Source organism: Oryctolagus cuniculus, chromosome 20 (genome assembly GCF_051225735.1).
Source record: "Oryctolagus cuniculus isolate XC-2025 breed Fujian yellow rabbit chromosome 20, ASM5122573v1, whole genome shotgun sequence".
NCBI lineage: Eukaryota > Metazoa > Chordata > Mammalia > Lagomorpha > Leporidae > Oryctolagus > Oryctolagus cuniculus.
Genome location: NC_142886.1, coordinates 44,439,527 through 44,464,453, shown reverse-complemented (window position 1 = coordinate 44,464,453; position 24,927 = coordinate 44,439,527). Strand labels below are relative to the sequence as shown.

The 24,927-nt window shown below is 61.5% G+C and overlaps 1 protein-coding gene across 4 annotated transcripts in view; it reads left to right on the top strand.

Moving 5' to 3' along the window:
- CLMN (calmin) overlaps positions 1 to 24,927 on the top strand; it is a 103,428-nt gene that overhangs the window by 9,322 nt on the left and 69,179 nt on the right. The window lies entirely within an intron of this gene.

Genomic DNA, 24,927 nt, shown 5'->3' with positions numbered 1-24,927 from the left:
CGTCCATCTCTGGGCACCCGTCAGCCCTGGGGACTTCTGGATTATCCGACGATGATTTCTGCGCTTTGGATTTCTCTGACCTTGTAGAGCTGCTAGATGTCGTGTTCGTCGTCCTGGCCTAATCCTCCAGTTTCCTTATCTCGTCTAGCTCGTGTCCCTTTTGGGTTCGGCTCTGCTGTCTGGGAGATGTCACTGATTTTCTATTCCGTGTTTCAATCTGTTGCATTTTTAATTTGCAAGTGCTCTTTCATCCTCCCTGGTGGAGCCCACTCTTTTCGTGACCGCGCAGGGCCAGCGGCGGGGGGCGGCGAGGGCTGGGCTGGGTTTGCAGAGGCGGCTTGGGAGCGGGGGCCGCGTCTCCGGGTTGGAATCCCTGCTCTGCCGCTCACTCGTGTGTGCTGGCTTGGGACGCTCTACTCACCCTCTCCGCTCTCAGACGCCTTCCTGGTAGAAGGGGAAGAACAAGGTGGGTTCAGCCAGGACCGCGTGAGCGGCTGGACGGAGAGGACCTGGCGCCGTGGCCGGTGCGCTCGGCATGGTGGGGGCCTGCTTCCCCACTCCGCAGAGCTGCGGCCCTGCCTTGGAGCTTTGTGTTGGAGACTTCTTTCCTTGGCTAGATCAAGTCCTTGCGTGTCTTCTCACGTCTAAGAGTGTGCTAGCTCTGAGCACGTGTGGCGGGGCTGCCTGACCCTAGAAGCTTCTCCTGCAGGCGCCCTGCTGGCTGCTCTCTCGGGAACCCCTATGCAGTACCTGGAGGTCTTTCCTCCGTGGCAGAGTCTTAACAGTGCCCCATCGGAGGCTGGAGAGCAGGTGGCTGGCGTCCATGCCATAGTGCAGCGGGTTCAGCCGCCACTTGCGATGCCAGCATGGTGTATCAGAGCGCTGTGCGCCTGGGAGGGCAGCAGAAGATGGCCCTCTTGCTCAAGCCCCTGCCATCCACACGGGGGGCCGGGACGGAGTTCCTGGCTCCTGCCTTCCACCTGGCCCAGCCGCGGCTGTCGTGCATGGAGGATGAGCTGCTTCTTTCTCTGTCACACTGCCTTTAAGATAATGAGTCTTAGAGAGAGGCCAGGCTGCGGGGGGTGGAGAGCGGGGGCCTGGGAGCTGCGAGAAGGAAGAGAGCTTGGGGGGTGTTTGGGGGGGGGTCCTCTGTATCCAGCACACAGAAACCCACTTAGTCTTCACGGCAATGGGCACCTGCTGTGTACCCTCTTTAGAGAACAGACCCTTGGTGGGGGGGCCTGCTGGTGGGGGAGGGGAGGCACTGGGCAGGGCGAGGACCCTTCTGCATCCCTGCCCAGCGCTGTCCGAGACACCTGTCCCCTCGCATCCCAGACCCCGGCGCTGCTGGGCTCCGAGCTGGCCCGGCGTCCGTCTGTCCCCTTTGCCTCTTGGGGTGCAGGGTTCTCGAGTTTGCTACGGAAACTGCGGTCTCCCCTGCTGCGCACTTTCCACCCTCCCTCTCTCCAGAATGTTCTCGCCATCACCGCTGGTTTTCTAAATGCCCGAGTCTCCTTCCTCTGGCGTTCAGTGGGGCTGGGAGGGGCGGCAGTGGGGAGCCCATGCTTTCCCTGCGTCTGGGGGCAGCCAGGTAGGAAGCTGGCCTGCGGGCGCCCCCGTCACTTGACTTTGGAGATGCAGCGATGGCCGGGTGGGCAGGCGTGTGGCTCCCACCTGATGCCCATTTTCCCAGCCACACGATTTGTTTCACCTGCAGCTGGGCCCCTGGTCCCGGGGCGAGGGGCCTGGGCAGGGTGCAGCTGCGGGGGCCGAGGGACTTCCTCCCGTGAACTCTCCTCCGAGGTGCTCCCTGGGGCTCTGGCCTCCCACCCCTGGGCTGAGCGCCTCTGAGCGTGGCAGGGGGTTCGTGTGCCGCCCGGCGCTGACCATCGCGCACTGCTGCTGCTGTAGCCGCGGCCTCTGCTCGCCTGGGTGGGTCGGCACCGGGGGGAGGGGTAGCTCTGTTCCACCCGTCTGCTCTGGGAGTCCTGCTGGCTGTGAGGAAACCCTTCCCTAGCCTGAAGCCACAGGCCGACGCGGGAGCCTCAGCTGGTGCCCGGCTTTTAAAGTTACGCTGTTCTTCCCGGGGAGATGAATGGCTCTCCCTGCTGCCCGCGTCTGGATCTCCTGGGGTTGGAGAGCTCAGCCAATGCGGAGAGAGGGGCACTGCAGAGACCTCTGGGTAAAGGGCAGATTATGGCCTGTGCCCACAGTGCCTCCGAACCTGTGCCTTTGAATTCCACAGCCCTTGGGCTGAACGTGGTTGATCAGAATGGACAGCTGCCTCGGGTGGGGTGGGGGAGGCGTCTGAGACCAGGCCTGGACCTGGATTTTGGCTGCAGGACTTGAGCCAGATGATGCGTCCTTCCTGGTGCCAGTGGCAGGCGCCCGGAACGTGGTCCGGTAGCAGCGATGGCTTCCTAGGGCTGTTGGGAGGGCTCCGTGAGGTCGCCGGTGTTTCTCTCCTTGCTGTGGAGTCAAAGAGGAGCTTTCTGGTACCGTGGTTGGGCGGTGGTGGGGGGTGGGGGTCGGGGCGGGGGGCAGGTGAAGCAGGCAGCACATCGGTGGCTTGGTCAGTGTTGGGGCGGGGCCACGTCCCGTCAGACCTGGAGTCTGCACTGGGCATTGGGCTGTGGAGCCCACGCGGCAGCAGCTGACACGCAGGGAGGGAGCTGTCTGGCCCGAGGTGGGAGGGGTGCTCGGGGCTGTGGACCCAGGAAGGTGTATGTGTCAGGGGGCGGGACTCAGAGAGATGGAGATTGGCAGGTGGGCGGGGAGGTACAGGGCAAGAAGATTCTGGAATGTTAGGAAAGGGGCTGGGGAAGGGGGTTGGAGGTCTTCTTTAATAATGATGTCACCTTTGTCCTGTCACCACCCCCCGGGGACACGGCCTCAGCAGGGTGTTCAGTGCCTGAGTGTTGGGGTGGCTCTGGTTCCTGCAGCGGGAGGTCTTCTGTGAATGGGATGTCCCACGTGTGGCAGGAGGCTTAACAGCCTCAGTTGAGTCCACAACATGCCAATCATGTGTCAATCAAAACATGCCCCTTTCTACCAGGGGGCGGTCCCGCCCATTTGAGAGCTGGTGGGTGGTACACACACAGATGAAAGGGGAGGAGCTGACTCCACTCCAGTCCACAGCAACAGTTGTGCAACTGCGTGTGCCCCTCACTCAAAAGAGTCTTTGACACGGAGCCCCGGCCTGGAGGCTCACGGACAATCATTGGTTGATGTAATAGTTGTTCTGTGAATTGTGGCCATTGTAACCGTGGGTGCTCCAGTTGTGGGAGGAAGCCAACCGTGACGCAAGAACGCGTGACCCTGGGGGATGGCTCCGTGGAAAATGACCTCATGTGTCCAGGTGCAGGCGCCACAGTCCTCCTGCTTCCAAGTCCCGCCAAGCCCAGCTCCTCTGGCGCTGGAGCGCTCTGCAGCCCCAACTTCCCGCACACACCTGTTGCGTGCTTGGTCGCAGGCCCCGGCATAGAGACGGGAGGGAAGCAGACCGCGTGTCCGCGCCACGGCGGGGAGTCAGGGGCCCCGCCCTGGGGAGACCGTGCTGACAGACTACTGTGGGGTGTCTGACCGGGGGGGCCATGGGAGGCGGGGCAGAGAAGTGGGCGTGGTCAGCTGCAGGGAGAGGAAGGAAGGGGCAGGGGAGTTTTCTCTGCAGAGTGAGGCTGAGGGGGGCTGGGGTCAGGCCCCGGACCCGTGTCCGTGGACTTGAGCTGTCGGAGCTCACGGTAGTGGTTGGGTCATCTCCGGAGCACGGATCCGCAGCGTCCTGAGCCCGGCCCAGCTTCAGAGCTGGAGGCAGAGGGGCTGGGCTTCCCCCTCCCAGAGAAGCCAGAGACAAGGGCTCCCGCCCGTGTTCAGAGAGACCCAGAGGCCTGCGGTTTGCACTCTGGAGACGGCTCCCAGCCTCTGCTGCTCTGGGCTGGCTCTGAGGCTGGCCTGTGCAGTGGGGCTCACCTTTGCTTTACTCCTCTGTGTGTTCTGGGGTGCAGCGGGGCGTCGTGGTTCTGCTGCCTGGCGGTTGTGTGCTCTCCCATCCCCCTGTGTCCTTGTCCCATCCCGGTCCAGGCAGGTCAGCCCCCGATGGGAGGGGCTGCTCCTTCAAGCATCATTTTTCTGGGTTGGGGCTGAGTATAACGTTGAACGAGGTGAGGACGCTGGCGCTCGTGGCCATGCATTTACCTCCTGCCACCATCGCTTATCCAGCACCTACTGTGTGCCGAGAACCCTGCGGAGTGTTTTCTCTTGGATCCTCACAACTGTGCGAGTGGGGCAACTGCTTGCATTTCTCAGATGGAGAATTGAGGCTCAGAGAGGTTAAGTGCAAGGTGCACAGTCACACAGCTTGTTAGGGACAGGCTCAGGTTGCCCGCGATCGCTGTCACTCAGAAGCCTGGGCTCTTTGCACGAACACATACTGGTCTTTCCACCGGCACTGAGTGTGTGTGACAGGCACGAGGCCCTGGTCACCCCTGCCTGACCCCAGTTTTTTCGGTGTGGACCCAGGGGATGGATGGATGGATCTCTCTCTCTCTCTCACTCACTGATAAAGCAGTCTATTTATTTGAAAGACAGAGTTACAGAGAGAGGGAGACACACACACACATACACACACACACACACACACACACACAGCGAGCTCCTGTCTCCTGGTGCAGTCCCCAAATGGCCACCGTGGCTGCGTCCGGGCCAGGCTGGAGCCAGGGCCCTAGAACTCCATCCAGGTCTCCCACGTGGGTGTTGAGGGCCTGCTGCCTCACTGTACTTGCTGGGGGCCGCAGCCAGCCTCTGACAACGTGTGGGCAGTGGTCTAACCCACGTGGACTTCCCCACGGGGTTAATCCATGACAGTTACTGTTTCTGTCTTCCTGTGGTTCTGAAGTCGCGTGAGCGCATTGTGGGGTCAGCACCCTTACTTTGGTGTCGTTCCCACTGGTCTCAGAGCACCTGCTTTGCACACTTGGGTTCCCACTGGCCGGAGTCCTTGCTGGCTGTGGCCTGTCCTGTGACTTCCGCTGTGGACTGGCCCTTCTCGGGCCCTGTGCCCTTAGCTCTGGCTCAGCGCATGTCACTTTTTCACACGGCTGTGGCCTGTCCACCTCCGTCACCAGGGGTGAGCCCTTTGCTGGCAGGGTCTGGTCTTAGCCGACTCCGGCCTCCAGGCCTGGGTTTGGTTAATCCTCTGCCTGGTGGGAGGTGAGTGGCCACTTTCCCGCTTCCGTATAGCACGACTGTATCGAGATCTCGCTGCAGAGCCACCTCACTGTGGGTACCTCTCCAGTACCCTCCTGGAGAGGACCCTGGAAGCAGGTCGAATGGTTTCTAGCTCCTGGTCCACCTTGGCAGTGTTGCAGCTTCAGCTGCCATTCCTCTCCTTTTGGGGGTGGTGCCTGGGTCCCCCAAGCTCCTTTCCGTTGATGCTTGTGTGGAAAATCCCGAGCCATGGGGCCAGTGCTAGCAGGGGTGGGGTGGGCAGCCCGGACACAGATGAAGGGCAGCAGTGACCATGGCGCCATCTCCTCCCCCCACCGTGGGCAGGTGACACCATGGCTGCCTGAGCTTCAGGTGTGCCCAGGGTGGGAAATCAACAGTCCTGGCTCGGCCTCCTGCTGCCCGGGGACCTTTGTGTGCGCCTCAGGAAGCCGGTGCCATGGTGGGGAGTATGGGGGCCCCCCTCCCTGTTCCCTAGTGAGCCTGGTGTCCCCCGCAGCTCACGATGGTTCCTGCGAGCCCAGGCCAGGGCTTCTGCCTGCTGCTTGGACCTCAGTGGCTCTCAGACTTCCGGGGACATTTGGCAAAGACTGGGGACAAGTTTTGGCCACTGCGACTGCAGGGTTGTGGGCAGAGGCCAGGGAGGCTGCTCAGTGCCGGCCTGCACAGGACGGCCTCCACCTGAGGGTAACCCACTCCGCGTGTCTGCAGTGTGGAGGGCGAGAAGCCAGTGTTGGGTGCCAGGGAGTCACCTGGCAGATGAGTGAGCCCCCATCCCCCGCCCCGTTCGGACTCCGCAGGCTCTGAGGGTCTGCCCCCCAGCGTCCCCAGAGTGACCACACACAGAGGCTGCGCAGTGAGCCTCGCCCGGCCCCTGGCTGCTGCTCCTCCCAGTGCTATCAGGGCCATCCTGGGAGACAGCTGCGTGGTAACACCCTCATTTGCCAGACAGAGAAACTGAGGCTTGGAGAACACAGCTCCCATTAAGTTTCTGGAGCCTCTTGTCCACACAGGGGCCTGAGGTCTCCTCTTGGGGCCTGCCCTTAGCCCAGCTGCAGCCTCCTGCTCCGGCAGCTGCCAGGAGATGACCTCAGCGTGTGCGTCCGCTTCGCCTCCCCTCTGTCCAGTTCCGCTGATCCAGTGTGTGCAGAGGGAGGAGGGGGCGCCCCCGGGCTCCGGCCCAGGCCTGGGGATGGATGAGGCGCTGGGCCGGGAGGGTGTGGGAGGAGGCTGCGGGGCCTTCCGCCAGTCCGGACTGCTCGTCTCCTTTCCGGAAGTGGCTGGACAGGCCCTGGGGTCTTGGGGTGGGCCCTCATGGACTGTGCTGGGAGCTGAGGCCTGCTGAGCCCAGAGAGGGCAGAGGAGTGCGTGGGGCAGCCCAGCCCAGTGTTGGGGAGCAGCAGTCACACAGCTGGGCCTTGACTCTGTCACTAGGGAAAAGGGCTGGGGGCGGGGATGGTCTTACCCTCTGGGAATTGGGGAGGTCTTAGCCAGTGCTCGCAACAACTCCTGCAGCTGGGACTGTGCACGGGGGGGGGGGGGGGGGGGGACTGTGCCTTGCAGCTCCCTGCGGGCTCGCGAGTCTGCCCCCCCCCCCCCCCCCCCCCGTGGACAGGGCTCTGACCGAGCAGCACCAAGGGAGGGACGCTGTTGCAGGCTCTGCTTCGTCCAGCGAGAGGAGCAGCCGTTCCGGGAGGGGAGCTTCCGGTGCGCGGTGTCAGAGACCAGGCACAGAGCAGGGCCCTGACCCCGCGGCCGTCCCAGCCACAGCGAGTGGGTGTGCCATGTGCCATGTGATGTGTGACGGATGAGGCGGGCTGCTCTAACCCTGTGGCCATCCCAGCCACAGCGCAGTGGGCCGCGTGACGTGGGATGGACGGACGAGGCCGGCTAGCTCTGGGCGCCTTGAAGGAGGCAGGAGCCCCCGCTGGTTATGGAAGGGGAGGGGTGGGCAGTGCGAGTGCTGTCTGGAGGCCACGTCGCCTGCCCATGTGGATGCGTTTCTCAATGCGGTTCCTATCCTGGTGCCTTGTTGACAACAGCTGAAAACTGGACACCGTTCAGCTGGTGGACGTGGTAGCGGTGATGGGTGGGTGGGGTCTTGTCTTCGCACAAGCAAGAATTCAGGCGTGAGACAGAGAGCAGTGGTCAGCAAGGTTTAATGGGGTCGGACATCCGTTGGAACGAGGGGACAGAATCCGAGAGCGAGCTCCCGGGCACTCAGAGTGGGGGCAGCAAGGTTCCGTGGCTGAACGCAGAGCATGCACCTGGCAGGCCGGGCGGGCGGCTCCGCAGAGCCGGAGCTGAGCTGCAGTCTGCACTCAGACGGGGGCTTATACGGGGAAGGGGTCTGGTTCTTCCCACGGTTTCCCCTCCTGCCCCTCCTCCTCCAGGACACAGGGTTGCTGTGTGTGAGTCAGGGTCTCCCTACTCCGTGCTGTCGGACTGGGCAGAGGTTCCCCCGGCGCCTGCCCAGTGCTGTCAGGTGCTGAGTAGAGGATTCTCCTGGGGGCTTGCGCTGGGGGGAGGGCTGAGACCCCTGGAAAGTTACCAGGGTTAAGTTATTGGGGGCCTGGTAGTGTAAAATCCTCGGCTGCTTCAGGTGAGCTTTGGCAGATGCTCTGTGATCCATAGCTCCTCCCCCACCCCACTCCCACACACACAGGCTGATGTCTAACTTCCTGCCTGACAGACAGACAGACAGATCTGGTGTGCACCTGCTGTGGGGCACTGCCCGGCCAGGGGCCGCGGGTACCCACGGTGCAGGTGCATCTCAGGGACTTCACAAGAAGCTCTGTGGATTGTGGAGTCACAGAGGGGTGGGGGAGGGAGAAGGGGGGAGTGAGAGAGGGAGAGAGAGCGAGAGAGGGAAAGGGAGAGAGAGAGGGAGAGAGACGGAGAGGGAGAGAGAGAGGGAGAGAGAGGGAGAGAGGGAGAGAGAGCGAGAGAGTGAGAGAGAGACGGAGAGAGACGGAGTTAGACAGAGAGGGAGGGAGAGAGGGAGAGAGAGCGAGAGAGTGAGAGAGAGGGAGAGAGACGGAGAGGGAGAGAGAGGGAGAGAGGGAGAGAGAGCGAGAGAGGGAGAGAGAGGGAGAGAGGGAGAGAGAGGGAGAGAGAGACGGAGAGAGACGGAGTGAGGCAGAGAGGGAGGGAGAGAGAGGGGGAGAGAGAGAGAGAGAGGGAGAGAGAGGGAGGGAGAGAGGGGGAGAGAGAGAGAGGGGGAGAGAGAGAGAGGGGGAGAGAGAGAGAGGGAGGGAGAGAGAGGGAGGGAGAGAGGGCGAGAGAGGGAGAGAGGGAGAGAGACGGAGAGAGAAGGAGAGAGAGGGAGAGAGAGAGGGAGAGAGACGGAGAGAGAGGGAGAGAGACGGAGAGAGAGGGAGGGAGGGAGAGAGAGAGAGGAGAGAGAGAGGAAGGGGGAAGGGAGAAAGGGGGAGAGAGACAGTGGGGGGGGGGGAGAGCGCGCTCCCACCCGCTGGTTCGCTCCCTGAATGGTCACAACAGCTGGGGCTGGACCAGGCCCAAGCCAGGAGCCTGGAACTGCGTGTGGGCCTCCCACGGGGGTGCAGGGCCCCAGGGCTGGGCCACCTTCTGCTGCCTTCCCAGGTGTGTTAGCAGGGAGCCATGTGGGAGTGGAGCCGGGACTGGAACCAGCGCCATGAGATGCCAGCGTGGCAGGTGGTGGTATAACTCATTAGGCCGCGTCCACGCCGCGTCTCCAGCCCCGGAAGTCTGACTTTAACGAGCAGGGAATCTTCTTATCCCAGTCCCAGTGGAACCGCAGCACGCGAGGCGGCCTTTGTGGTCTGTGCCCCATGATGGAATGGTCGCAAGCGAGCGCTTTCTGAGCCGACCTTTGAAACCCCTTCCCCATAAAACCCGGGAGCCCTACTGAGCCGCGGGCATAGATCGGCCTGTAAACCAGCCTTTACAGACTTCTTCCAGGCCTGGTAAAGTGAGACCCGCGGGGAGAGCCGGGGAAGGCCGAGGCCGCACCCCTGCCCCTGGCCTCTGGGCGCACCCCTGCGGCGCTGCCTTTGCTTTCTCTGCCTCTGGGGTCCCTGGTGAAGGGGGGCCCTGGAGTCACTCAGACCTGGGCCGGACTCTGCCTGCCGCTCCTTAGGGTTGGCTGTGAGAGAAAACCCAAGATAACCCCTGTAGACAGAAGTGCATTTCTCGCAGGGCTTCCGAGGCTGGCTTGGCGGCTGTGCACTGGTAAAACCTGCAAGGACCCAGGCTGTGTCCAGCTCCTTACACTGCCGTTGCCCTGGACTCACTCTTGACCTCATGGTCCTAAAGGACTGCCAGAGCTCCCGCCATTATCATAGTGTTCAGACAGCAGCAAGATGAGGGAAGAAGGGTCCCAGCACGGACGCCAGTTCTGTTAGAAGTTGCAAGGGACTGCCGCGTGGCATTTTGCTTACATCTCATTGGCCAGAGTTAGTCACATGGTTTTAGTTAACTCCAAGGAGGGTAGGAAACTGAGAATACAGCTTTATCTTGATGGGCGGAGGAGGCGCTGACAGTCTGCACTACGATTCCTGTTTCCTGTGTCTTCACAGCAGGGCCTTAGACTGGCCTCTGACGCCTTCTGGGTCTCGGTTTTCCCGTCTGTGAAATGAGCGCAGTCCCTCGTTCCTCTCGGGCCTGCTATGACGCGACAGGGTGTGTGCACAGCCACAGCGGCGCCCACGTGGGTCCCTTGAGCCGTGTTTCCAGTAATGGTTCCTCGTGTCCCGGCTGAGCGGGCACCGCGGAGGACACCGTGATGAGAGGACACGCCCTGGAGGGCCCCGCGACCCAGGCCTGCCCCACGGTTAACCCTGGGAGGGGTTCGTGCCACGGAGAAGCCAGGGTCCAGGCAGTGCGGGGCCGGGCCTGTGCACACGAGGGCAGGGCAGTGGGAAGGGGCACGCCCACTGGACACAGCCTGGCTGAGGCCGAGCGGGGCAGACTGTCCCATTTCCCACGGGCTCTGGGGTCCTCGTCAGCACAGCCACGTCCCTGGGGAGCGTCCTGGGCAGGGCATGGAAGTGGCTCCTCCACTTGCCAGCTGGGTGGGTCTCCGAGTTCCGTTTTGTTTTTTCCCTGTGTTGAAAACACTGGACAGACTTCACGTACGACGGACCCGGAACCCACGGGCAGCGGCTGCCTCTGCACACAGCCTGGGCGTGTGCCTGGCCGAGGAGCCCCTGGGGACGTGACGGCCTGCGGCGCCCTCCACCTGGGGCCTGGAGCAGGCTCCCCACCCTGCAGCCGAGCAGGCGACCACGCCGAGTGGTCAGCAATGAGCGTGGTGGGGTGGCCGGCACACTGGACTCTCCCCCCGGGTCCCCGCTCCTCTGCCAGCCCCGCGAGGGGCAGGAGTGCCTTGCTGCGTGGACAGCCCCCGTGGCCCTGGCTCACGCCGCCTGGTGGACTGCTGTGTGTCTGTGCTTTCCCTCTTTGCGCCGTGTGTACTCCCAAACGAGACGTTGGGTTTTTACCAATAGGAGAAACGGCCGAGGTTGTGGTTCCCAAAATGAGCCCCCAGCACTCTGCCCGGCGCGTGGGCGGGATTCAGACGGTCTGCCACACGCCGCCCCCATCCTGCCGTCCTCACGCGCGTCCACCCCACTCGAGTTTGGGGTCTCCCTTGTGACCTGGAAGATGCAGATGGAATCGGTCGAGCCCCGTGAGCAGCTCGCATCGCACAGGAGCCGGCCTCTCCGCACTCAGCGCGGCCTGGGGTTTCCCGACGTAGCATCCGTGGTCCGTGGCCGCTGGACTTGGAGTCTCGACGCCTCTGCCCCTGCTGTGCCCTGGGCCCGGCGGCCTGGTGGGTCAGGTGCGTGGCGTGCGTTTTTCACTTGCAGTGAGCTTGTTGGGAGCCACCCATTGCAAGCCGGGATCAACTGCGTCAGTTTCACAGTAATCTGCTTTCAGGGTTCAGTGTTTGACGGAAGGCTGCCGGGCCTCCCCTCCCCTCCCCTCTCCCCTCTCTCTCTTCCCCTCCCCTCCCTCCCCTCCCCTCGGCCTCTTTCCTCACCTGTAGGATCTCCTTTGCTGTGTATTCTGATTGATTGCTAGCGTTGGATCTGATCAGCCCCATGTGGAGGTCGGGTTTGGTGGCCGTGACCTGCCTGGGGGGGGAGCTGGGCAAGCGCCCTGGCTCGCTCCCAGGGCTGCAGGCCTGTAGGCCTGCCCGCCACGTGGGCCTCCCTGTCTCTCAGCGCGTCTGTGTTGTGCACCTGCTGTGCACCGGACATGGCTGCAGGTGCTGGGAACACGGCGGCGGGAGGACAGCCCGAGCCTGGCTCGCTTGGACCTTCAGGTCCTAGTGGGGTGCGGTGGTCATGAACAGGTGCACAGCCCCTCAACAGCTGCAGGTGTGTGGAGGGAAGCAGAGACAGGGAAGGGGTCAGAGCGTGCAGGGCGAGGGGCCCGGGTACATGCGACGCGGCTGCTGCTCCTCACACTTGTGCGCGTCCCAACTTTGGGACTTGTGGCAGTGGCCCGTCCCGGCAAAGGGGACCCTGCAGGTTGATTAAGGGCCCGGGGAGGGGCAGGTGGTCCCAGCCCACCCAGGCAGTCACACGCTGCTTAGAAAGTCTCAGCTGGCCATGGCTGGCTTCGAAGCCGGAGGGAAGCCAAGGATTGTGGGTGCCTTCTAGAAGCTTCAGGAGGAAGAAGATATCCCCGCCTTGAAACAGAGGGAGCCTTGCTGTTGGCCCCGGGAGACCTCTGCCGACCATAAGATAATCGTGCTGTGACAGTGTTCGTGGTTGTTGTAGCGACAAGTGGACATGCCTGGAGGACGTGGAGGACGCTGTTTGTGGCCAGGGAGCCTCTCTGAGGAGCAGGAGCAAAGCAGAGGGGCTGCCGAGGTGGAGGGGCCCAGCCGGGCGGCGGCCCTGAGCGGCCGTGGCACTCACTCGGGGTGCGTCACTCATGGGGCCGCACGAGGACCCTGGCCCTGGTCCCGGTGCGCCTCTCCTGGGTGATTTATTTTTTCAGGCCAGAAAACTCCTATGCATCTGACGAGGCCCAGTCCAAGGTCACTTCCGATCCCCCTGGCAGTGCTCGGCGCATAGTAGGTGCTTAGCAAATGCTTGGTGACTGGAGCTCCTCCCCAGCCGCGTTTTGTTCCGTGGCGGGTTGACGGCACCTCCGCGCTGTCTGGGGCAGGGAGGCCCTGGGGTTGGGGGCCGCCTCCAGCCAGACCCCTCCCTCACCCCTTCTTCGCTGCACCTCCTCAGCCAGGGGGTGCGGCTGGCCCCCCGGGATGCTGAGGGAGAGCGAGCCGGGAGGGAGTGGGCGAGACGGCTTCCTCCTCCCGTGCCGAGCAGACCCCGGCCTGGTCTCTGCAGCCCGGACCCCGTTCTCAGCCTCGCTAGGCAGCTCAGCCAGGGTGTCTGTGGTCGCCATGGCTTTATTTTCTCATTTCCCAAAGCAGAGCGGGCTGTGGGCGGGGCAGTGCACCTGCTGGCTAGCCCCGGGGCCCTGCTGCCTCCTCCCACCTGCTGGCCTTGGAGACAGAACCTGAGGACTAGAGCAGGCGACTGCCTGGGTGAGGGCTCAGAGGGACATGGAGAAGTCAGGAGGAAGATGGGAGGGGAGGGGTGGGACTGGGGGGTGTTTGTGAGTTCCTGTGTTTCTCCCGGCTGTGGGGGCTTCGTTCTGTGGCTGGGAAGGGCTGGGTGCGGGCTTGAAGCTCCTCTGCCTCCGGTGTCTCTTTTCCTTGCTACTCGGTAGCAGGTTCACGTTGCTTGGCTGTGCTGGGATTGAATTAGCCTTGCCCTGCAGGGGCAGCCCAGGGCCTCCTGTCGCACGCCACGGGGGTGTCCTGTGCGTTCCCTGCCTGCCCTCCCGAGCGCTGTCCCACCAGCCCCGAGCTGGTCTCTGATAATCCCGCCTGATGTCTCTGCAGCTCCCAGCAAGTCCTGGCTCCCTGGGGAGCCGATGTTTTCACCAGGGTTGAAGCGCCCTGTCCCCGCCTCCTCTGCACCTGCCGCAGGGCGGTGAAGGCACTGGAGAGTGCCCAGGGGAGGAGTTGTGCCGGGCCTTGGACTGAAGCTACTTAAAGTCAAGGGCATTGTCTACAGGAGGGAAAAATCAATGTGGCACGGAGCAAGGCTTTAACTGCCACCTCCTGGGGGCCAGGAGCCTGGAGTCTGGGTGCAGGGGCAGGTATGGGGGTCCCGGGAGGCGGAGCCGCCCTTGTGGCTGGTGTGTGTTTGTGTTGTCGTTATTTTAAACCGTTCTAGAAGAGGCTATGAAATCTCAGGAGACTTTCAAAAATAGTGTAGCTTCTGGTTTTAAAAGTAGAACATGTCCGCTGTCTAAAATAGAGAAAATACCCAACGTAGGAAGGAGAAAATAAAGTCATTCCAAACGGCACCACCCGGAAATGATGGGCGTTAGTGTTTTCACGTGTTTTTATTTAAAAGATTTATTTATTTTACTTGAAAGTCAGAGTTACGCAGAGAGAGGAGAGGCAGAGAGAGAGAGAGGTCTTCCGTCTGCTGGTTCACTCCCAGATGCCCGCATCAGCCGGAGCTGCGCCCATTTAAAGCCAGATGCCAGGTCTCCTACAGCGTTCATGCATTTTCTTTTCAGGCTTTTTCCCTTGAAAAAGTTTTGGCGAGAGTTTTAACATAAATGGTATGGCGTGTGAAAGACAGAAATTTATGGGGAACCGACCACCCTGGTGAACTTGAGCCACCTACTGAGTTCTGTCCATGCCTCAGTGCCTGCATCAATGAAATGGGTATAAAGCTACAAGCTTGCAAGAAGGCTAAACGGGTCATGGGAATCCACACAGAGCCCTCGCCTGATGCTCGGCACACAGTGGGCACGCCGTGGGCTGTGTCAGCTGATCACATACAGAAGTGGAGCCTGCTTTTGCCTTTGCCCGTGTTTCAAGCGTGTAACCCCCACTCCCACGGCCACGCGCTCTCCTTCCAAGCCATCGTGCAGGTCTGCCCGGCTCCCCGCCCTGTTCCGTCCCAGCCTCCTTGCGGGCTCGCCCTTGTCCCCGTTTCGGGAGCTCTTTGAGGACACGTCTCTAGGCTGAGCTGATACTGGGTCGCAGGCCGTGGGAGCTCCTCCCGGGGGCTCCGGCTCACGTGGGTCCAGGTTGCTTTCTGGCCGCGCTTGTCATTCTCCAGCGAGGTTTGCACCGCCCTGCACCGCCCTGCACCACCCTGCACCTGGCTGCTGTTTATTTGTAACAGTGATCAGCAGGAGCCCCCGGGGAGGGGAGAGGCTAGAGGCGAGCTCTGGCCAGTGCCGGCCCCAGGAGGAGGCGGGCGTCTGGGCTGTGGGTTATTTATTTATTTCCCGGCACAGCCGCACGAAGTTCCAGTTGTTAGTCAGCTCTGGGAAGGGCGGGAGCTGTGGGCAGGCAGATCCGCGGGGGCGGAGGCATCTGTTTCCAGGGCCCCTGCCTGGCTGAGTGGCTCCCGTAGAACAGGTGGTTTCCGGGGGGAGGGGCACCCAGCCCCAGACAGACAGAAAGCCCTGCGCCTGGGCTCGGCTTGGGAGGCAAATGTTGTCCCGGGCAACCAGGGACGCTGTCGTGGCTACACCTGTTCCCAAGGTGGTTTATTTTTTCATTGTTCTGGTTCTCTGGGGGAGGCAGAGATTAAGACCTGGACAGGGGAGTTTGGTCAGGTCAGGGCGGAGCCTGGGAGGGGTTAGGAGCTCCCAGGTTCTGTGTGACCTGAGGACCACGTGCGTGTCCCGTCCTGAGCGTCCCCACTCCCCTGCTCGCTCGCCCTGTGCTGCTGTCCTTCATGGAGCCAGCGTGGGCGGGGCACCTGCTGCATGCGGGGGACCAGAGTAGGGATGGCAGGTGCACAGGAGAGGAAGCTGTTGGCGTCAGTGGCTCACGGCACCACAGGGAGCTGTGTGAGTTTCCCGTGGCTGCTGCAGCGAATCGTCGCCGAGTGAGCGTGGAGACATGCGCAGGTGGGGGCAGGCATTTGGCGACGCCGTAAGACCCCTCCTGAGATGCCCGAGGGCCTGGATTTGAGTCCCCACTTCCAGCATCCCGCGGAGGCTCACCAGGGCTCCTGCGATGCACACGTGAGACCTGGATGGAGTTCCTGGCTCTTGGCTATGGCTTGGCTTGGGCCTGGCCCAGCCACGGTGGCCACTTGGGGTGAGAAGTGTTTCTCTGACTTCCAAATAAATAAGTACTTTTAAAAAATACAACACGTGTGCATGCGTGCGCACACACACGCACACACACACACACACACACACACACTCTGGGAGTTTGGTGGATCTGAAATTGGATGCAGTCCCCTCCCCGCCCGCCCCCGGCCTAAACCCAGGTGGCAGCCCAGCTGCTCCTCTCTGGAAGCCTCTGGAGGAGAGAGTCTGCCTCCTCACCTCCAGCCGCCTGCATTCCTTGGCTGGCGGCCCCTCCCTTCCTCCCTCTCTCCCTCTCTCTCTCCTTCCCCAGAGCCAGCAGGCGTCTCAGCTGTCTCCCTCCGCCAGAACCCCTAGCGTTGCCTCTCTGGCCGCCCAGACGACCCAGGGTTGACTTCAGCTCCTTTGCAAAGTTGCTTCTGGCGCATGGAAGTGGCCTCTGCAGGTGCTGGGGACTAGGATCGGCTGTCTTTGGGGCAGCTGCACAGGGTGACAAGGTGACAGGTGCAGTCAGCAGAGACGGAGCGCACAGGGCCACCCCGGGCCGTCACCGCGAGGGCTAAGCGCTCTGATCCGTTTTACTGGGGAAGCTTTGTGAACTGCAGAGGGTGGGAGAGACAGCCTCGGCTCGGGGGGCCTCTCGTCTGTGACGCGAGGGCTAAGGAGTCTTTGTCGTGAGGGTCGCGTTGTAAAGATGGCATCCCCGAAAGGCATCCCCCAAAGGAGGGGAACTTCGCTCTGGATTTCCAGAGGCTTCTGTGGCTGGGTTTCCCCCCTGCAGGGGCTGGGTGCTGTGCCTCGTGTGGGGGCGGGGCGGCTGGCTGCCTCGTGCGCTGTGACAAGGGAGCCGTGGAGGACAGGGCCTGTGGCAGCCACCTGGGCTTTTGGCTTTGACGGAGTCTTTTAAGAAAAGATTTCTTGATTTCATTGGCAAGGCACAGAGATGGGGGTGGGGTGGGGAGCTCTTCCATCTGCTGGTTCCCTCCTCAAATGCCTGCAGCACTGGACCACGCCGAAACTGGGACCTGGCGCTGTGGCTGGGTCTCCGTAGCAGGAGCTCAAAACCTTGGGCCATCTTCCGCCACCTTTCCAGGCACGTGGGCAGGAAGCTGGATCAGAACTGAGCAGCTGGGATGCAAACCGGTACTCCGGTCCTGGATGCTGGCATCAGGCGTGACTTGACCCCATGCACTCCAACGCTGGCCCCTTGGTGGAGTGTTAACAGGTTTGCCTCTCAGGAAATAGGGATTTGCCTCAGCCTCACTCTGATGTGTCCGGGGGCCGCCTGTGTTGTAGAACTTGTCGGTGCTTTGTTGCTGTTTATGGCTGAATAATATCCCATCGCGTGGCCGTGCCTTCTTCCCACACCACCGCTTAGGACTTAGGATTTGGAGGTCCATTCCAGACACTGAAGCATTTCACCCACCTGTTTTAGTATGTGTCTGTGAAAGATGGAGGCGTTCATGAACGTGACCGCAGGGGTGAGGGGGCGGGGTGGCAGGTGCTGTGGTGCTGTGGGTTGAGCCGCCACTTGGCTCGCCAGCCTCCCATACTGAAATGCTGGTTCGAGTCCCAGCTACCTCACGCTTCCAATCCAGCTTCCTGCTAAGACACTGTAGGTTCCAGCCACCCGTGAGGGGAGACTCTGTTGGGGTTCTGGGCTTCTGCCGGGCCTCGCTGGCTATGACATTTGGGGAGTGCACCAGTAGATGGAAAATCTCTCCCCTCTCTCCTGAGTGCCATTGCTCTGCCTTTCAAATAATTCTTTTTTAGAAAATAAGCATGATCACACTTAAAACAAAAGTAATTCCTTGGGGCGGGTGCTGTGGCATAGTGGGTAGAGCCACCGCCTGCGGTGCCGGCATCCCATATGGGAGCTGGTTGGAGTTCCAGCTGCTCCACTTCCAATCCAGCTCTCTGCTGTGGCCTGGGAAAGCAGTGGAAGATGGCCCAAGTGCTCAGAACCCTGCACGTCCTGGCTTTGTATTGGCCCAGCTCTGGCCATTGTGGCCAACTAGGGAATGAACCAGCAGATGGAAGACCTCTCTCTCTCTTTCTCTCTCTCCTACCCTGTCTGTAATTCTGCCTTTCAAATAAATAAGTAAATCTTTAAAAAAAAAAAATAATTCCTTAACATCATCAAATAGCTGGAGGAGGAAGTCTCTCAGCCTGACGTTGGATGCCCATGCTTGCTTCGTCTGCACGCTGCCCCCCCCCCCCCCCAAGGTCAGAGAGCGCCGCAGGCTGTCAGTGGCCTGCATGGATCCATTGTCAGGGGCTGCCTGGAGTGCTCAGGGCAGAAGGATCTTGGGGTTCTGTCCAGGGTGGGTGGGGGAGTGCTGTGGTTGATTAGCGATGCCTGCTGCAGGTTGCATGTTGCCATCATGGGCTGCTCCTTCTGTCTCCCAAGTCTCTTGATGAAAGATGCTGTAAGGGAAGATTTTTTTTTTTTGACAGGCAGAGTGGACAGTGTGAGAGAGAGACAGAGAGAAAGGTCTTCCTTTCTGTTGGTTCACCCGCCAAGTGGCCACTACGGCCGGTGCTCTGCGGCCAGCATGCTGCGCCAATCCGAAGCCAGGAGTCAGGTGCTTCTCCTGGTCTCCCATGGGGTGCAGGGCCCAAGCACTTGGGCCATCCTCCACTGCACTCCCGGGCCACAGCAGAGAGCTGGACTGGAAGAGGGGCAACCGGGACAGAATCCGGCGCCCCGACTGGGACTAGAACCTGGTGTGCCGGTGCCGCAGGCAGAGGATTGGGTTGGGGATTCTTGAAGCGTTTGGAAGGACCAGGTGCTGACCTCACCCGGCTGGCTCACGGAACTCTGCTGCGGCACTGAATGTCGCCTCTGTCCCGCCAGCTCCCCTAACAGGCTCCCTCTAATTACTGCATGGACGCAACACTGCAGGCATCTGTGGGGCGGAGCTGGACACAGGGACACGGAAGGGTCGCCCTGAGACGGTGTGCCCCTTCACTTACAGCGGGGTCGTGTCCGGCTGCACCTGTTGAGATGAGAGTATCGGAAGTCGATGCCTGCGCTCCTGAGCACCTGAGCTCGGTGACACCCTCCTCACCATGGGGTCACCGGACCACACTGTGCCTGTCTAGGGAGAGGTCCAGATCAGGAATTTAAGTTCTGGTGTCTACCGAGTGCGCCAGGTAGAGAAATCGTAAGTCGTAAGTGGGGGACCATCTGTGTGTGACGCGTTCCACACGGCTCGGCGTGTGCCATCTCTGTGTAATCACACAGGTCTGCCACCTGTGTTCCACCAGGGCCTGACACAGATGTGTCCCTAACCGCTCTGTTGGAATCACCCCTGCCCCGTGCGTATTTGGGACGGGATAATCCTCTGTCGCGGGGCTGTGGTTGGCGTTGGCGGAGGGGAGCCCAGCCGGGAGTTCACTCAGCACGTGTCAGTGGCGTCGCACCCCCTGCCCCAACTGGGGCGGCCAGAAGTGTCTCCAGGAGCTGCTGGTTGTCCTCGGGGGTCTCCTCATCCAGGTTGACAGCCACGGATTTCGAATGTCGAAGTCATGCGTGACCACGTTAGGATAGTCACGCATGACCACGTTAGGATAGCCATGCGAGATGTACTCGGGTGTCTGTTAGGGAGTCACGCAGGGTTGAGGGCGGCAGTGTCCTGGGTGTGACCGCAGAGGCCTCCCTCCCATCCCTTGGCCAGGGCCGGGTGCCCAGGAGCTTGAAGGGAGGTGACGCAGGGCAGCTGCGGCTGGGCCGAGGCGGGCGGCTCCCCGAGGGCTGTGTTTGCTGCTTGGCCACAAGATTACACGATGGTGGCTAATCACAGGCCTGAGCCTGGGATCGTGGGCTGGGGTAGTAAAAACACCGGCTGACTCCATGGCACTGGGTGCCACGTAGTCTAAAAGGTGCGGTCCCGCACTGCAGGGCGGGATGGGGACCAGAGCCAGCAGGCATCTCGCAGCAGAGCACAGGAGGGGGAGGGCAGGTGTGCAGAGAGCCGGGCCAGAGCAGGCCGGACCGAGTGGGTGGGTCCAGGGGGCTGGACCGTGGATGCGGGCGAGGAAGGTTCTAGCAGAGGGAAATATTACAAGGCAGTAGAGGGAGGCAGGAAGCCGGCTGGTGAGCCAGAGCCCGAGTTACAGCACAGAGGCTGTGAAAACCTGACTCGGCTTGTGAGTGTTGCAAGGTGCAGCAGAGGTTGGCGCTCGGCGTGCCTGCATCCGTGTGGGAGGGCCCACATCCTGTGTTGCAGTGCCCGCATCCCGTGTGGGAGTGCCGCATCCCATGTGGGAGTGCCTGCATCCCGTGTGGGAGTGCCGCATCCCGTGTGGGAGTGCCGCATCTCGTGTGGGAGTGCCTGCATCCCGTGTGGGAGTGCCGCATCCCGTGTGGGAGTGCCCGCAAACCGTGTCGGAGTGCCGCATCCCGTGTGGGAGTGCCTGCATCCCGTGTGGGAGTGCCCGCATCCCGTGTGGGAGTGCCCGCATCCCGTGTCGGAGTGCCCGCATCCCGTGTGGGAGTGCCCGCATCCCGTGTCGGAGTGCCCGCATCCCGTGTGGGAGTGCCTGCATCCCGTGTTGCAGTGCCCGCATCCCGTGTGGGAGTGCCGCATCCCGTGTGGGAGTGCCGCATCCCGTGTTGCAGTGCCCGCATCCCGTGTGGGAGTGCCAGCATCCCGTGTGGGAGTGCCGCATCCCGTGTGGGAGTGCCGCATCCGTGTGGGAGTGCCGCATCCCGTGTGGGAGTGCCCAGGTTCCATCCTGGCTCCGCTGCTCCCGATGCCAGTTTTCTGCTCGTGTGCATCCGGAGAGGCAGCAGGTGTTGGCCCAAGGACTCGGGTCCCTGCCAGCCACGTGAGGGACCCGCATGAGTCCCAGGCTCCTCGGTTGGCCTGGCCCAACCCTGACTGATGAGGGCGTTTGGGGAGTGAACCAGCAGATGGGATTCTCTTTCTGTGCCTCTGCCTTTGAAATAAAATGAAAATAAACAAAAAATAGATGTAAAATACCTCACAAGCCTCGTGCGTGAAGGATCTGGCCTGTGTTCAGCTGTGACGAGGTGAGAGGGTCACACTCAGACATCTGCACTGTTACCCAGGACTGAGCAGATGGGACAGGGTCTTTGTAAGGTTCACAGGGGTCCTGGGCCACGGTTTCCTATAAGGACTGGCTCCAGCACACAGTAAGGGTCTAAGACATTGCGACGGCTGCTGCTGTTACTGACTCAAGGTGTGTGGTCTGAGTGGAGGCTGTGGCGAGGGAAGAGCGCAGGTTCATAGAAGCCTGGATCAGACCCCCACTCACATTATCCGCGGCGGCCAGTTAAGGCGCTCAGGGCGGCCGGAGCCCCTGGACACAGCCTTGTGCTGTGCGGCTGCAGGCTGGGTGTTGATCGCCTCAGATCCATCACAAACATCGCTGGGCCTGTCTTTCCAGACCACGGCTCCTTGCGCTGGGGGCATCATTTATCCGGGGGTGAGCTGGCCGCAGATTGGGGTGCCTGGCCCTGTCTGGTGACAGAAGCTGGCATGTGCGGCTCCCAGTTACAGCCTGATCAGTGCCTCCCCCCTGGTCCCAGACAAGGCCAGGGCCTGGCCCCTGAGGCAGGGTCCTGCAGGGCAGGGGTGAGGACCCAGCGAGCTCTCCCGGATGTATGCCTGAGGCAGGGCGGGAGGGGGTGCCCGTCCACTGACCAACCCCAGGCCTGGCCTCTGGGGGACAGGGGCCTCCCCTAGCTCTCCTCCTGCCTCCTCGGAGCCTTCTGACCCGTCCTCTGGAGCTTTTCACCTGCTGGGGCCTCTTTCTGGAATGTTCTCTCTCCCCCCACTCCAGTCCTGCAGGGCTGAACTGTGTGGATGTGTGCATGCAGCGTGTGCCCTTGACTGGAGAAGTCAGAACACTTCTGCGAAGTCTCGCACAAACCACTGCCAGCCGGTGGCTTGGGGAGAGGGAGACGGGCTGGCTGGAGAGAAGTGGGGCTGTGGGGGGGAGGCACCTGTCTTTGTTTTGCTTGTTGTACGCAGAAGCGTGCGAGCATTTGCCTGTCCAAAGACAGCATGAACACAAAGGGGCCCGGGAGGCTTCGTGCCTCAGCCCTGGCGTTTTCAGTCGGGAGCTCTGTGAACAGCTTGTGGATACCGCTCATTGATCAGTTTGGGTTTGATCTCCCTTCTCTCCCACGAGACTGTGAGCTCCCCGCGGGCAGGGCCCGGGCCTGCCTGGTTCTTCAGCATCTAGTGCTAGAACCCGGTTGTTTGGTGAACTCAGAGCGAATGGCAGTGGGTGCTGTGCAGCCGTGGGTTAAGTCCCCTTTTGGGATGCCTGTATCCCACAGCGCAGTGATGGGTTCGGGTCCCAGCTACTCTGCATCTGATCCAGCTTCCTGCTAACGTGTCTCTGGGAGGCGGTGGATTTGGGGCTCCCTGCTAACCCAGCTGGGAGGCCAGGATGCTGTTCCTGGCTCCTGGCTCAGCCTGGCTCAGCACTGGCTGTTATGGGCATTTGGGGAGTGAACCAGGAGATGGAGGAGTTCTCTCATTCTCTCTCTCTCTCTCTCTCTCTCTTTCTCTCTCTCTCTGTAACTCTGCCTTACAAATAAATAAATTTTAAAATGTCTAAATTTTATTTTTACAGATTTGTTTATTTGAAAGGAGAGCGACAGACCCGTCCCCCCACCCCCCGCTGTCATTCTGTTGGCTGGAACCCGGTCTCCTGCCCCTGCCTCGGCTTGTGGCTGGCAGGTGCGGTGACCTCCCCAGAGCGTCTCCACCCCATGCAGGGTGAGCGTGAACCTTGTGGATTCTTGAGGGAGCCAGGTGGGCACCTGGGCCTTCAGGTTGCCAGAGCTTGTGGGCCATGGTCAAGGGTGTCACCTCTCCTTGCTTGTCACCAGAGACAAGCCTTTGAAGACCTGAAAGTCAGCGTAGGAGCACAGAGCAGCTGGACCTTCATCGCAGACTCCGGCTGGGTCTGGGCCTCTCTGCCTGGGGTCGTGCCATCTGGCCCCTTTAAAGTAGGTCCACCCATCTAAGGGGAGATGCGCTTTTATCGGAGCAGCTCAAACCCCAGGCCGCAGCTCTGCCTGCTTCCTCCTACTTGGCTCTGGGCGACAGCTGGGGACCCGGTGTGACCGTCCTGGGCCAGGCTGTGGGGTCTCCTGGGTGGCTGGCGGCTTCTCCAGGGCCCTGCGTGTGAAATGTCCAGTTTCACCAGGAGACGCTGGTCATTGCTTGCAGCAGCCCGAGGGGTTGTGTCATGGAGCTGTTGCCATAGAGAAAATCTGATTACATTCAAACTCAGGCTCATTAAATCAGCATTTTTTCTGCTCAGGGTTGGAGAAGGTCACAGGGAGGCCCTTCCTCCTTCTACGGCCTGCACCAGGGCTCTGTCCGAGCACGAAAAGAATGCTCTGTCCCTTCTGATCCCAGCCAGCTCGGAATGCCATTCACCCGGAAGCGAAAAGGAGCCGGCTGGGGCTGTGGCAGGCGACTGAGCGGGGGTGGAAGGTCTGCGTCACAGGTGCAGCCTCTCTCCTCCCCTGCGCGCTGCCCGCACGTGCCACAGCCACACCTGTACGGATGAGTCAGCCTCCTCTGGGTGTGTGTGTGTGTGTGTGTGTGCGCATATATATACACGTATGGCGAGAGAGAATCACGCATGCGCAGTGGTGGGGCCTTCCAGGCCAGGCAGCCGGCGGAAGATGCAGGGAAGAGTCCACTCTGCCGCTGGCAGGATTCCTGCTTGCCCGCAGGAGGACAGGGACTGGTTTTGTTCTGTTAAGGCCTTAACTGATGGGCTGGGCAGCCCGCGTCCTGGGGGGGGGGGGGGGAAGGCGCCTGCTTCACTCAAAGACAGCCGAGGGCAGTGTTAACTGTGTCTGAAGAGTGGACTCAACCTCCAGGTGCTGGTCACCCAGCAGGTTGATGCGTGGTGTTAGCCATCACGCTGCGTTTGTCCCAAGCACACAGGTTCACGGAGCTGGCTGCCGTCCTGTGACGTTCACGGACACAGGGAAGCCTGGATATGAGCCTTGGATCCTGCATTTTCCAGGGACACACACAGAGAGAGAATCTTCCATTTGCTGGCTCACTCCCCAAATGGCTGCACGGGCTGGGGCTGGGTCGATCTGAAGCCAGAAGCCGGGAGCCAGGAGCTTCTGCTGGGTCTCCCACGTGGGTGTCAGGGACCCAAGCACATGGGCCACCTTCCACTGCTTTCCCAGGCCACAGCAGGGAGCTGGATTGGAAGTGAAGCAGCCGGGATTCGAACAGCGCCCATATGGGATACTGGTGCTGCAGGCGGTGGCTTTACCGGCTATGCCACAGCGCCGGCCCCGAGACCAGATAGTCAGAGTGCATGGTGGTTTTGCGAATGTCCCCAAGGTAAAGACATGGCCTTTTGTAGGACTGGGCCAGGGTTGTAGAGCTGCGGAGTGAACAAGGAGGGCTGGAATCCAGGCCTGGCCCTGAAATGGCCAGGCTGGGTGCAGGGCGGGCTCATTAAAATAAGGCTCAGGTGTGTGGAGATTGGGCAGGCATAGTGGCATTTGCTCTGGACTTGGGGTCTAGGGTCTGGTGTGGAGGTGATGGTGATGATGAAGATGGCACTGTCTGCTTCTCGCTGGTGCTAACTCACGCCACATTCACCACCACCCCACGAGGCAGACACCACAGCTCTCCCTTTTCCCCTTGGAACGGAAGCCCGGGGTATAGGGGGCATCCACTGGGTCCCCCTTCTTCTCCCCAGCACCCCACTCCTCTTGCAGCTGCTCTGGGCTCCCAAAGCCTGTCTCTCTCTTTCTCTCCCCCACCCCCACCCTGCCCCGGGCATGTCCCCATTCACTGTGCGTTCACGTCCAAGTGCATCTTGGGGCTTAGCCCCAGGAATTCTGGTGGCAGTGAAGGGGGCAGGGGCTTCCAGTCCCCATGGCTGCCCCCGCCCTCACTTCAGCGTCTGGATCACGTGGGCTAACTGCGCTCCTGGCCCCTGGCAGCCGAGTCCCCTGGGCCGTTGGCGTGGGCGCTGCAGGCTGAGGCCAGGAATAGCATGTGCCGCGCGTGGTGCTGAGCCGGCCTCTGCGGCCCAGCCCTGCTCTCACTGTGCCTCCCAGAAGGACAAGCGCTGTGACCTTGAGCATGGCCCCTGCCCCTCCCCAAGCCCCGAAGTTCCCCAGCAGGGGTAAGACACTGTCTCTGAGGCCCTGGGGCCCAGCCTGCCGGGGTGGGCTTCTCCACAGCTCTGGAGAAATGGCGCCCCCCTTGCTGGGGTCTCCTGGCTGACGCCTGACCCGGGTGGTTTTTTCAGGCCGTGGCCGGCTGAGCTGCCTTCTTCACGTTGGAAGCGTGTTTATTTTGCTTGCCTTCCATGGCGGGAGGCTGCTCTCGTGCTGAGCAGAACATTCAGGGGAAAGCTGAGTTTTCATAGCCAGGACAAAAGTTGGGTTCGCCACGGGTGGGGCCAGGGCTTTGGGAAAGCATCAGCTTGGGCCGAGCCCCCAGAGCCCAGCTCTGAGGCCGCTTTTGCGCATCTGCACAGGTGGTGGCTTTTGCTGGTTGCTTACTCCCTGCGCGATGTGGGGAGACGCGTGCCAAG